Below are 14,093 nucleotides of genomic sequence, written 5' to 3' on the forward strand. Positions count from 1 at the left end.
TAATGATTCTAACATCCCACAAATTCTGAAAATAAAAGAATAATGAGAAGTGGTTTGTACTGGTTAATAATAAAAAGGTATTAGAATGCCAAAGTCATTAAAATAGTTTGGTGTGGAGTAGGAACTGACTGATTAATTGTACCAAGTAGAAAGCAGAAGGGCAGATCCAACCACATTTATATACAGATATGGCACAGTTCACATGAAGCTAATATAGAAAGTAGGATATATTTGGGGGAATGATGCCTTCTAAATGATTAAATAGTTAAAACAAAAAAGGGACCAACTATAAAATGCCTAGAAGAAAAGGAAAGCTTGAATTCAGGGAAAATATTGTGTACATTAAAGAAAAACAAAAAATCCTACAGCCAGATTGATATTTTCCATAAATAACAATGAAAATTGATATATACTATAAAGTTATTATCACTATTAAAACAAAAAATTTAAAATTAAAAAAATTAATTTTAAATTAGTAGCTTATAAGAGGAGACACAAAGAGCTTGCTTCCTCTCTCTGTGCTGTCTGCCATAAGAATACAAGGAAAAGACAGCCATTTACAAATCAGAAAGAAGGCCTTCACCAAGAACCCCACCATGCTGGCACCATGATCTGAGATTTATCAACCTCTAGAACTGTGAGAAACAAATTTCTGTTGTTTAGGGTACCCAGTGTGTGGTACTTGTTATAGTACCCTGAATTGACTAAGGCATATATGAGCAGATGATTAATTATGACAGTAATCATTAGTCATTAATAATGACAAAAACCCCTAGTTAAATAGTTCCTCACAAAAATCAAAGAGATGTTCATTAAGAAAATGAGACTCTCTAGTTAGTCCATCCTCTTTAATTTAACCCTTAATTGCTTAATCCATGAATTTATGCAGTTGCTCTTCGACTTTTTTGGTTTTTGGAATGAATTAAAAAAAAATTTTTTTTTTCGCAGATAAGTTAATTACTGCACTTCCTAACATTTTTTGTAATTACCACCAGGGGATGGATTTTGTGTTTTTAAGGACTAAAGAAGAGTAACAGATTCGGAATGATGATATCTTGTATTGGTAAAGTATTTTTATAAAAACACTTTAATAACTATAATTTCATTTTATTCTCATGTGCATTTTGTTGTAAACCTACTTATACTTTCTTTCCTACCACACAATAAAACTAAACCAAAATAGAATATTATGGCCATTTATTAATTTTTAAATTTTAGTTTAGTTGTAAAATACTATATTTTAAAAAATAGGTATGTTAACATTAGGAAGCCATAAATGCAGGCAAAAATAATTATGCTATGGCAACTAGAATTTCTCAGAATATATAACAATATTGAACTTCATACATTTAACAATATAGACTTGAAATATATGAAGAAAAAAGCAAAGAATTTCAAAGAGAGAGTGACAAATTTTTTTATCATAGTGTAAACTTTTAACAAACGTATCTCAGAATCAGATGAGTCGTGCAAGAAGAAGCTTACTGAAGATGCAGAAAAATTGAACAACACAATGAATAAGCTTAATACAATTGATTTTTATCAAAACTGCATCTCAAAAATAGAGAATAAGCATTATTTTTAAGCTCACATAAAACTTACCACATATTAGGCCATAAAGGAACTTTTAAGAAATACAAAATAAACAGTATTTATTTAATAAATACAAAATAAATAATATCCATTTATCGAAAGGAACTTTTAATAAATACAAAATAAAAATATCCAATATCAGTCCAAATTCCTTAGAGGATGCATTATGATTAGAAATAGCAATCTAAGTTGGTCTATAAGATCTGATAAATTTGGAATCTAAAGACATACTTTTACATAGTTTATGAATCAAATGGGAAATCCTAATGAAAATAACAAAATATTTAGAAGTGATCATCAGACTTGCAAGATGAAGCTTCAGTTTAGAAGATACATATAGTCTTAAGTCCTGTAAAAAGAATAACAAAGTTTAAGACTTCTGTTTTGGGTCGGGAAAACTGAAACTGAATCTGACTTCTTACCTTAAGTAATTACAAAATTGAACAAAATATATGAAACAGTAATTTTCAAACATTGGACAAGAGACAACACAAAATAGATCTGAGAAAAGAGAATCAAATAAGGTGAGCTGTATAATTACCTTTAATTTCATTATAGTTTCCAGGATGAAGCGTAAGGAGAGGGAAATCAAATTAGGTCCAGTGGTTTATAAGACAGAATTCAGGTGTTGGGAGGCCAAAGTGATAAAATTCATAGGGAAGAATACTAGAGAAAAGACAATTGCTAAGGAAAGAGTGCCCCAGAGATTTGTAAAGGGTTCTCCCAGAATCTTCAGCTGAGTACTAATTGGTGCATGTGGGTGAGGAAATTGACAAAGTTGGGGGAAAATCCCATTAGAAGGGGTCATGTGAAACAATCCTCACACAGGTCCAGGAATAACTGTTCTTATCAGTCAGAGCCCTGGTACAAAAGCTATCTGAATTTACCTAACAAATACTGAAAACAAGATTTGAAAGGATGAAATTGTTTCCAACTAACTACATAATTTAAAAAATGCCCAAAAGTATTTAAAGAAATGAAAAAAAAATCCATATTCAAATTATAAACTTGACAAAGTCAATTACCAGGCATTGGGGCGCTTGGGTGGCTCAGTGGGTTAAAGCCTCTGCTTTCAGCTCAGGTCATGATCCTGGGGTCCTGGGATCGAGCCCCGCATTGGGCTCTCTGCTGCCTCTCTGCCTACTTGTGATCTCTGTCAAATAAATAAATAAAATCTTTAAAAAAATAAAAAAGTAAAAATTACCAGGCATGAAAAAAAGCAGAAAAATAAGAACAATAATGAGGGTAAAAAGTAATCAATAGAAATAGAAATAGAAATAGAAATAACAAGTATGGGAGAACTAGCAGGTAAGAATATTAAATATGTGTTATAAATATTTACCACATGCTCAATATGAAGAGTAAAGCATAAAGTTGGTAAAGAAAGATATAGAATGGATAGATGAATGGATAAAGAAGATATTACACACACACACACACACACACACACACACACACACACAGAAATATTACTCAGCTATCAAAAAAGATGTCTGTCTTTCCATTTGTAATGACATGGGTGGAACTAGAGAATGTTACACTAGTGAAATAAGTCAGAGAAAGACAAATACCATATGATTTCACTCATATGTGGAATTTAAGAAACACAATTGATGAACATGAAAGAAGGGAAGGAAAAATAAAATAAGAGAAAAACAGAGAGGGAGGCAAACCATAAGAGACTTAACTATAGGGAACAATAGGGAACAAACAGGGTTCCTGGAGGGGAAGTAGGTAGGGGAATGGGACAGTTGGGGGATGGGCATTAAGGAGGGCACATAATGTTATAAGCACTGGGTGTTGTATGAAACTGATGAATCACTAGGTTCTACCCCTGAAACTAATAATACACTATGTCTTAACTAAATTGAATTTAAATTTAAAAAAGAGAACAAGAAATGGAAGACACAAAATAGCCCAAATCAAGCTTCCAGAGATAGAAGTTGGTCTTGTATACAGTGAAAAATACGTAAGATGGGTTTAATGGCAGAATAGACATAGTATAAGAAAAAAATAGTAATCTTGAAGATATGGCAATAGAAACTATCCAAAATGAAATACAGAGAAAAAAGATTTTTTTAAGAAGGAGAAATGTGGCAGTGAGAAAACACCAAGCATTCGAATATGTGTCATTGGAGTCTCAGAAAGATGAAGATTTTTAAAGAAACACTGACCAATATTATTCAATTTTTATAAAACTCTAAAGCCATAGATCCAAGAAACCCAATAAACGTCCATCAGAAGAGATCTATACAAAGGTGCATTATAGCACAGTTGCGTTAAAACAGTGATTACCAAGAAAAATCTACAAAACCAGAGGTAGTAAAAAGTTCCATTTTCCACTAAAGGAAAAAAGAATGATGGCACATTTCTCCTCAGAAACAATGTAAATCAGAGAAGAGTGAAACACTCTAACCAAGTAAAATTATATTTCATAAACAAAGATGAAATAATTTTAAGATATAGAAAAGCTTAGAGTATAATCACCAGTACACTACCACTATACTACTTACCATTATGACTATAAGAAATGTTAAAGGGAATCCTTTAGTGAAAAGAAAAATAGGGGCGCCTGGGTGGCTCAGTGGGTTAAAACCTCTGCCTTCAGCTCTGGTCATGATCCTAGGGTCCTGGGATCGAGCCCTACATTGGGCTCTCTGCTCAGCAGGGAGCCTGCTTCCTCCTCTCTCTGCCTGCTTCTCTGCCTACTTGTGATCTGTCAAATAAATAAATAAAATCTTAAAAAAAAAAAGAAAAAGAATGACTGATGCAAATTTGGATATACTTAAAAAATAATGACTGATGCAAATTTGGATGCACTTGGAAATGCATGAGAAGTAGAAAATGTGTTGGTAAATATGATATATTTTTCTTATTTTGTAAATTCCTTTAAAAATTATTAACGTTTTAAAGAAAAATAATAAAAATGTGTTGTGGGCTTTTAACATAAGTAAAGTGAAAATGTCTGACCCATAGTACACAAAGGTCCAGCATGGCCCACTAACTGATAGAATAATAGAAAGAAAATTAGTAAGGCTATAGAAGACATGAGCAGTGCAATTAAATATTTTGACCTGATTTACATTTATAAAGCAGTCACTCAGCAACATTCTTTTTAAATGTACACAAAACAATTAATAAGATACACCATATTCTATGCTGTAAAAACTGATGAAGTTTTAGAATATAAGTGAAGGCTGGAGCCAAAGACCAAGAAGGAGTTCTTGAGATGTTTTTGGCACAAAATGGCCATTCATTAAAGCATGGAACAGGACCCATAGATTTAAAGAACTGCTGCCCTGGCATTGTGAGGGGTGGCTGATTATATATTATGGGGTTGGGGGAAAGAATTTTCATATGCTAAAGAGGACCTACAAGATACCAGAGGTCTTGCCATTGTAAAGGGCTGTTTTTCCCCTCTAGCAAAGCATTACCATTAAGATAGGTGGGAAATTCCTTGGAAGAAGGTCACACAGGTCCCACCAAGGAGTCGGGGGCTGGGGCAGGTTGCAGGGTGTCAGCTTCTGCTTTGTCCTCAGCTAGCCTTCTGTTCCCTCATCAGAACAAATGTCAGTAAATTCTTTAAATTTCAGATAAAATGAATTATTTGCTCTGACCACAGTGGAATTGAATTAGAAATCAATAAGAGAAAGATATGTCAAAATCCCCCAGGATTTAGAATCCAGTCAACATACTACTACGGAATCCGTAGGTCAAAAAAATATCACAAGGGAAATTACAAAATATTTTAAAATTATTCATTATTTATGGATAGCAAAAACACAGCATAGAAATATTTGGAGGTGTAGCTAAAGAAGGGCTTAAAGACAATTTTATAATATTGAAAATTAAGGGTCAGTAAGTCTATAATCAGCAATTTATGCTTCCATTTTAGGAAACTAGATAATTTGTTAAAACCAAATGTAATCATTATGAAGGAATCAATTAAATAAAAGCAGAAATTAATGTAATACCAATCAAACAAATCATAAAAACTGTGGAAATCAAAAGTGGTTTCTTGAAAATCAGTTAAGTTGACAATCATCTAAATAGATGGATTAGAAAAGAAGAGGAAAAATAATATACCAATATTAAGAATGAAAGAACTAAATTCTACCCTTGAAATTAATAGTACACTATATGGTAACGAAATTGACTTCAAATAAAATTAAATTAAAAGAATGAGAGAGCTAGTACAGATCCCATAGACACTGAAAAGATAATAACCAAGTACAGTAAACATATGTCTATAAATTTGACAGTATGAACTATACATTGATATTCCTCATGACCATTGACACAAAGTGTTAACAAAATTTTATCAGATATAATCCACAAAATATACAAAGCTAATATGTCTTGGCTAAGTATAACTTATAACTGAAAGGTATCGTTGGCTTGACATTCTAAGATCAACCAGTATATTACTCACTGTATTAAGCTATGAAAAAAGAAATATAAGCAGTTTAATAGATGCAGGTAAGTCATTTAATTAAATTACGTATCCATTTTTTTATTAAAAAAATAACTCACTGCAAACAGGAAACAAAAGGAAACTTCTTCAGATAAAAACATGTATGTAAAACTTACAACTAGCATCATATTAATGGTGAAAGTTGAATGTGTTTCCCCAATATCAGGGACAAGCAAGGACGACTGCTTTCATCCCTTCCGTTGAACATTGTTCTGGAGGTTGGAACCAATTCAATAAGACAAGATAATATAATATTAAATGAGATTAATTAAGTAAAATAAAATAAATAGTACAATAAAAATAAAATACATCCAGATTTTAGAGGAAGATTAAAACTATTGTTGCAGAAAACATAATCCTCCACATGGAAAATTCTTAGTAGTGGATCAAAAAGCTTCCAGAATTAGTAAAGATGCAGGATGAATTTATCATACCAAAGAACAATTGTAAATTGAAATTGAAAAAAAAATACTGTTTAAAATATTATAAGTATATGAAATAAAGACTAACAAATTATGCATAAAACCTACAAACTGAAAACTACAAAATATTACTGAAAATCAAATAACTTAAATAAATGGAGAGACATATCATGATCATGATTTGGAATACTCAATATTAGTTCTTTCCAACTTAAAGAGTCCATGGGGGGAGGAAATTTATTAAAAATCCTAGAAATTGTTTTATTTTATAAAAATTGACAAGCTTATTCTAAAAACTATATGGAAAATCAAGGACTTTTAATATCCAGAACAATTTTGAAAATTATGAGCAAAAATGAAAGAGTTACAGTATTTTATTCAAGACTTAAGGGACTACTACAGTTAGTTAGACATCATGGTATTAGCGTAAATGAATATTGGTCATTGGAACATCATTGAGAATCCCAAAGTAGACTCTAACATATACAGTCATTTGATTTTTTTAAACTGCAAGATATTTTACTTATTTTTTTAAAAAGCTTATATTCAAAGAAAACAAAAAGACAACCAAGCCAGCACTCAGATCTGAAAGACCTATGTAAACCAGCAGAAGAAACTGATTTCACTGATGGCACCCACAGCAACTAACTCCTAGCAGGGAAGAGATCAAGCAAGCACAGTTGCTGGGTTCCGGAAGATGCACTACTTGAAGAAAGGCTACCTTCCCTGTTGAGGTTAGTGTAGAGCATAAAATCAGCCATAATACTTGGCTTGCTAAAATGTAACTAGAGGCCCCTGGAGGGCAGGGAAGGTTTGGGAGAAGGGCGTGAGCCTTTGGAATACCCAGGTCTGTGTTCCCACTCTGCCCTTGGAATGCCCCGAAGCTTTCTTAGCCCAAACAGCCACCATGTGATGTAAGAGATGTATGTGTTGTCCCTTAGGCTATGTTTAGTAGAACATGCAGATTAGTTTATCATATCACGAGCTTGAGAACGGTGATTAGGATTTTTGATTATCTTGAAGGACCAATAAAAAAGCAAGAGCAAAGAAGAGCAAAGTGTCTTCGTCTTTGAGCGTTGACCCCCTTGCCTTCTCCTCTCTTTCACAGCAAAACTTGGAGTAATCTTTCATCAGTCAGTACAGGGATTTCTGACCATTCCTGGCACGTTCCCCCATCCCTAACCCTTTGAGGAAGAAGGAGGGCCACAGTTCTAACAGGGAGCTACCAGCCTCTGCTTCCAAAAACATGCCCAAACCTACTCTGGGGAAACCTGCTAGAGTTCTTGTCCTTGATCCCCCATACCTATGTCGCTGAGGCAAATGTCAAATTCCTGCACCAGGTCGACTGAATGCCACAAAGGAGCATCTGAGGCAGATGAAGTCTAGTGTGGAGGGTGGCAAGTAGATTTGCACCCCAGTGAAGATGTCCAGTAGCACTTTTGCTTGGCCCTGGGGTTCGTCGGGAGCCTTCTTCTCTCCCATTTTCACAGAGGAAGGTTTTGCTGTCAGCTTGTTGCCGCCTTTGCTATTGCAGCTACTCAGTCTCCTTCCTGCTTCTGGCAGTGCTGGAGGGCTGCTTTGGGGACCCTTGCAAGATCCAGCAGGCTCCAAGGTACCCTTATTCATTTCACTGCTGCCCCATGTAGTGGCGTTCCCCTCGTTTCCAGCTGCCACAGTGAATCCGGCCCTCTCCTTGGACAGCGGCTATAGTTCCTTGAGTTGGGGCAGGTTAGTGGCAGACTTCAAATCCCTATCCATCATGGACCTGGCTACTATGAGGAAATCAGTTGGAGATCCCATCAGCTCTGTGAGCCTCAGATTTGGAGGATTTAGTCCCTGTGATCTTCCACATGGCAGCTTTCTTTGAGTCTGGGACAATAAGTCAGGGTAGCAGATCTTGTTGATTTTCAGCCAGTTAGGTATCTTTCTGGGATCCTTGCTGATCTTCACCACATTCAGTTCCTTCTCCAAGGGGCAAGGGTCATGTCATCATGGCGTCCTGCACACTTGGTGACTGTGCATCACTTCTGGCCACTTGGGTCATAGCAGCCCATGAGGAAGATGGACATCATCCACCTTTACTCCCATGTCCATAGAAGGCCCCAAGGCCCCTGGGTCAGCTATGTCAGCCATGACCCACTCATTTAAATAGTCTTTGCTCACTTTCATCCAGTGCTGCTTTCCAGGCTCATAGGTACCCTTCACATCCTTCAGTTCTAGCCCTTCCAACAGTCCTCAGATCACCAAGTTTATCATGTCAACCAAGTCTGAAGCTTTAGAGACGCTTCATTTCTGAGAACATGATCAGTTGGGAATTTCAACCCTGTTATTATGAAGAAACTTTGCTGCTAACACAGAGGCCTGTCCATCAAGCTGACATTGAAGTAGATACAATTAAAAAAGAGGCAGACATTAGCATCCTGGAAGGCAGCTTTCTGGTGTACTCCCCAAGTCCCAAAGGGCAGTGGTTTGGCTGTCTTAGTGTCATTCAGGAGCACCTTAGGGTCCAATATCATGCTGTGGCCCCCACAGAAAGGCTGGAGGATGTAGTCCTCAAGGTGGGCCACCTTAGGAAGCAGGATGGGCTTGAGTGTGTGGCTGAAGTAGCTGAAGTGGTTCCTGTTCTTATGCACCTAAATTTCCTCCCCACTATACTTGATCTCAGAGAACAAGCTATTAGGACACTTCTTCATTTCATGTTTGATGGACTTGTAAGCCACAGCCAGCATGGACTGTACTGGCATCATCAGTGAAGCCTGGATGCTTAGAGCTCATCTCTGACCTAGCTCCTCCGCTCCTCCTCCACCTCCTGTTCATTGCAGAGGACCCCCTCCACCAGGTCCTGCAGGTTTCACAAGGCTTTATAGGCATATAGGCTTTATAGGCATATAGGCTTTATAGGCATTGGGACTTTATAGGCTTTAAAGGCATTGGGTCTCAGGGCATCTAACATGTTTTGCACCTGAGTTCATCTTCAGATCATATTTGACCAACTGATGATATACTTAAGGTCATTGCCAGGACACCTGGAGGCGATGTCCTACAGGGTCTGTTGCTGCTCATCCTCTTTGGTGAGCTTGGAGAGTTGAAGGAGGAATTCACTTCCTTTTTTATATTTTTTTTTAATTTTAAAGATTTTTTATTTATTTATTTGACAGACAGAGATCACAAGTCGGCAGAGAGATAGGCAGAGAGACTGGAGGAAGCAGGCTCCCTGCCAAGCAGAGAGGCTGATGCAGGGCTCTATCCCAGGACCCTGGGTTCATGACCTGAGCCAAAGGCAGAGGCTTTAACCCACTGAGCCACCCAGGCGCCCCGAAGGAGGAATTCACTTCTTGGGTGGTAAGGAAGTTTTTGGCAACTGAGTGGAAAGACTTTCTCTGCTCAGAAAAACTCTGTCTCTGACATTTCACTGTGCTCTAGGTCTCATGCCGTATCATCTGGGTTGCAGTTAAGAATGTGACTGAAATGAGTGCCTGGGTGGCTCAGTGGGTTAAGGCCTCTACCTTCAGCTCGGGTCGTGATCCTGGGGTCCTGGGATCAAGCCCCACATCAGGCTCCATGCTCGGCGGGGAGCCTGCTTCCCCCCCTTTCTGTGCCTGCCTCTCTGCCTACTCGTCATCTCTGTCTGTCAAATAAATAAATTAAAAAAAAAAAAAGAATGTGACTGAAAAACTTCACAATCTACTTATTATTCAAGTTGTAAACACTTTTAATAATACCTGGCGGCTGCAGCTTCACTGTTAGGTACACATCACTGTGGAAACTCTCTTGCTGAACTTTTCCAAAGGAAGTCCTGGATGATCTGGTCTTTGTGTTGTAGCCAGGATTTTCAGCCACCATGGCACATAACTTCCAAAGCTCACATAGCAGACAATACTTATGCTTGGGGACACATTTGGAGAGGAGAGACTTGCGTTAAGTGTCCTGCTTGAGCAGGCTTCCCCAAAGTTGTTGGGCTTGACTTAAAAGCCAGAAAATTTCTGGGGATTGGTGTTGGTGACAAATGAAGAAACATCTTTCACTGGAGATATCACCCGGCCAGTGGCTATTAGCTTAGCTTGGACAATGGCTTTCTTCTTTAGTGTGCTTGTTGCCTTAGAAGACAGATCTGCAATGTGTTGGCTTATCTGTTCCTTCTCATTATCTTCTAGCTCTTCCCAGCTTTCCAGCTCTATGTGGTCCTCAATATTTTTTGTGGTGGCCTGGGCCCACTCCAGTTTCTCAAACACGCATTTAATATGATACCACTCTCTCATATCACCCCTAGACCCTGAGAAGGGAGGGGCACCACTTTACTGATGGGTGTACACTCTTCACAATCTTTTCATTGCCTTTTTTTTTTTTTTTTTTTTTGCAACTAGCCATGCCACACTAAGCACAATCCACATAGAACCATTGCTTAGCTGTCTCACAGGGGCCACTGCAGAATTCCACCTGTGACTTGGCAAGAAAACAAGGCAGGTGAAGCATGGTCTTAGATTACTTTCCTGGAGGACAGAACAGGCTTTTTTTTTTTTTTTTTTTTTTCTGGAGGAGGTAGTTCCCAGGAAGCAGATCTGTTTCTGACCAATGGCTGAATTGTTTTATGTCAGGCCAATGATGCTTGGAATGGACACAGTTCTTTTCAGCTGAGTGTGTAGAGGGTTGGTGGAAAGAGGCTCTTGAAAGCCAAAGTTATACAACTCATGGATGACTGGGAAAATTAAAATGATGTACATGGATGAGCTGATGGGGGAGCCTCAGAACTCCTTGCCTTCTCCCCTCTGGTGTACACCACAGGCCCAGACCATGCACCCTTAGGCTGTGCGTGCCATGTTGGTTTGTCTACAGTCATATGATTTTGGTAATGGGGTTAAGGCAATTCAAAGAGGAAAAGACAATTTTTCATGAAATGGTGCTGGATAGAAAAATGAAAAAAAAAGAGAGGGGATAGAGAAAATGACTCTTACTTCACACTAAATGTATTAAAGTGGATCACAGATCTAAATGTAAGAGCTAAATGACATTGAGTTTGCTAAGATTCTTAAGTGAGAGATGAAAAGCATGTGCCATAAAAATAATCCATTTTCATAAAATGAAATAATGCTTTTCAAGGGAAATTTAAGAAGTCAAAAAGAACAACCGTAGACTGCGAAAACATATTTACAAAACATATCTAAAATGGACTTGTGTCTAGAATACATAAAGAACACTTACAATGCAGTAATAGTAAGAAAAATAATAAACTGGGCAAAATATTTTCATAAACACTTATCAAAAGAAAATATATAGATAGAAAAGAAGTACATGAGAAGATGCTTAACATCATTAGGGCAATGCAAATTAAAATCACAATGAGATTAACTCTACGTACCCTCTAAAACAGATAAATTTGAAAAGGTTGTTGCTACCAAGGAATCACAGCAACAGGAATTCTCATGTAGAACTTGTAGAAGTGTTAAATGGGTACTATTTTGGAAAACAGTTTGGCATTTTCATAAAAATTTAAACATATATTTTCCATATGAAATAGCCATTCCATTCGAAGGCATTTAACTAAGAGAAATAGCCAATACACTCATCTTTCTAGTTACTTTATTTGTAATAGAAACTGAAAGCAATGCAAAATCCTTCAACATTGAATGGATTAACAAATTTATATAATCTGTAAATAGTATTCAGCAATAAGAAGAACAAATTACTGTCACATGCCTCAAAATGTATGAATTCCAAAAGAAGTGTGCTTAGTGAAAGAAACCATGCCAAAAGAAAACCCAAAAACCACATACTCTGTTTTAATTTATATAAAGTTCTAGAAATGAATAATCTTATTGAAAGGACACATGCCAGTGATTGACTGGAGGTTATGCAGGAGGAAGAAAGAATAATGGATGTGTTAGAAAAGAGCATGAAGAACCCCTTAGGGTCACAGACATGTTCACTATGTTAATTATGCTGATTGTTTCACAGGTGTATAAGTATGTCAAAACTTATACAAATTGTAAACTTAAGATCTGTCCAATATATTTTGTGTCAAGCATATCTCAAGAAAGCTGTCAGATATAATAGCCAAGTAAACCCAAAACAAATAGTTCAAAAGAAAAAAGTAAGAGTAAGGATTTTCAAAATGGAAAATATTATCAAGAAAAACAATACCAAAAATACACAAGAATTAATCAACCAAAGTCAAAGACTGGTTATTAAAAAATGATAAGTGAAGGGCACCTGGGTGACTCAGATGATTAAGTGTCTGCCTTTCCCTCAGGTCATGATCTCTGGGTGCAGGGAGCAAGGCCCACGTTGAGCCTTACATTGGGCTCCTGGTTTAGTGGGGAGTTTGCTTCTCCCTCTGCCTCTCCCTGCGCTCATTCTCTCTCTGTCTCTCTCTCCCTTTAACTGTCTCTCAAGTGAATAAATAAAATCTTTAAAAAAATACAAGTGAAAGAGCCATCTGGCAATATAATTAGAGGGATAAAATAAACATACTAATAATATGTATTAGGAATTAAGAGTATAACAAGGTATATAGAGAGGTTTAAAATCAGAAGAAATAATATCAACTCTTCAATACTGTTTAAAACATAGATAATATGGACAATTCCCAGAGGAGTAAATTGTACTAATTTAAAAAATAATTGAAACTGAAATAAACTTATAATTATTATTCATCTGTAAAAATACATTAACAATTTAGCCCCAGACTAACACAATTTTACAAATGTTTACCAAACTTTTAGTGAAATTGTTACCTATCTTATATTCACTTTTATACAGAAAAGGTAAATAGGAAACATTTTCCAATGCATTTTGGAGGCTGCGGAAATGGTATCAAAACTGGATAAAGAGACTGGCAAATAGTGTTGTTCTCAGAAATGCAAGAAGAGTTTCATGTTATAAAACACTGATTAAAAGAGGGAAAATATTATTTTATCTGTAGATTCAGGGAAAAGCATTCAACTTCATTTAACACTCATTCATAATAGAAGACTTCTTTACCTTCATAAAGTGTCTCTATCAAAAACCTATAGGAAATATGCACAACTGAGTACAGAAGCATTCTTTATAAAGTCAAAAAGAATTTAAAGATACCTGATAGTACTCCTCTTATTCAACACAGTATTGCAAGTCTAGTCTTTGTAGTGGGACAAGAAATAACACATAAGAATAGTAAGGTTTTGAAAGGAATAACTGCTTTCTTATAATTCAGAGACAATGTAACTAAGTACATCGACAATCCAAGTTTAATTCCAACCTATTAGAATAAATCAGAGAATTAAGTAAAATTGTTGGAAATTAATCATTAGACAGTAGTATTTCTATATGTCAATCTCTTAGTTTGAGTTTCCCCTGAAAGCAGAAACTAAAACAAGAATTTGGGTGCAGCTAGTTAATTTTTGATGAACTCGAGGAGCAGTAGTTAGAAAGCAGGAGAGTGAACAAGGAGAGGAGTAAAGTCAATACACTGGTGAATTTTTGAAGTCACTGCTATAGATGGTAGGTGTTTAATTTCACTGTGACATCTGAGAAGCACACAAAATTTCAAATTATTAGTTGAGAGGATAGGACTCTGGGTCATTTATCCATGGCTCCTGTGCCCCCTTGGTTGGATTTTGTTCTTGATT

At 36.3% G+C, this 14,093-nt stretch overlaps 1 pseudogene; it reads right to left on the minus strand.

The window, feature by feature from the left end:
* Positions 1-7,812: 7,812 nt before the first annotated feature.
* LOC123940733 lies at positions 7,813-11,179 on the minus strand (annotated as a pseudogene).
* Between the last annotated feature and the right edge of the window lie 2,914 nt (positions 11,180-14,093).

Source organism: Meles meles, chromosome 4, assembly GCF_922984935.1.
Source record: "Meles meles chromosome 4, mMelMel3.1 paternal haplotype, whole genome shotgun sequence".
Classification (NCBI taxonomy): domain Eukaryota; kingdom Metazoa; phylum Chordata; class Mammalia; order Carnivora; family Mustelidae; genus Meles; species Meles meles.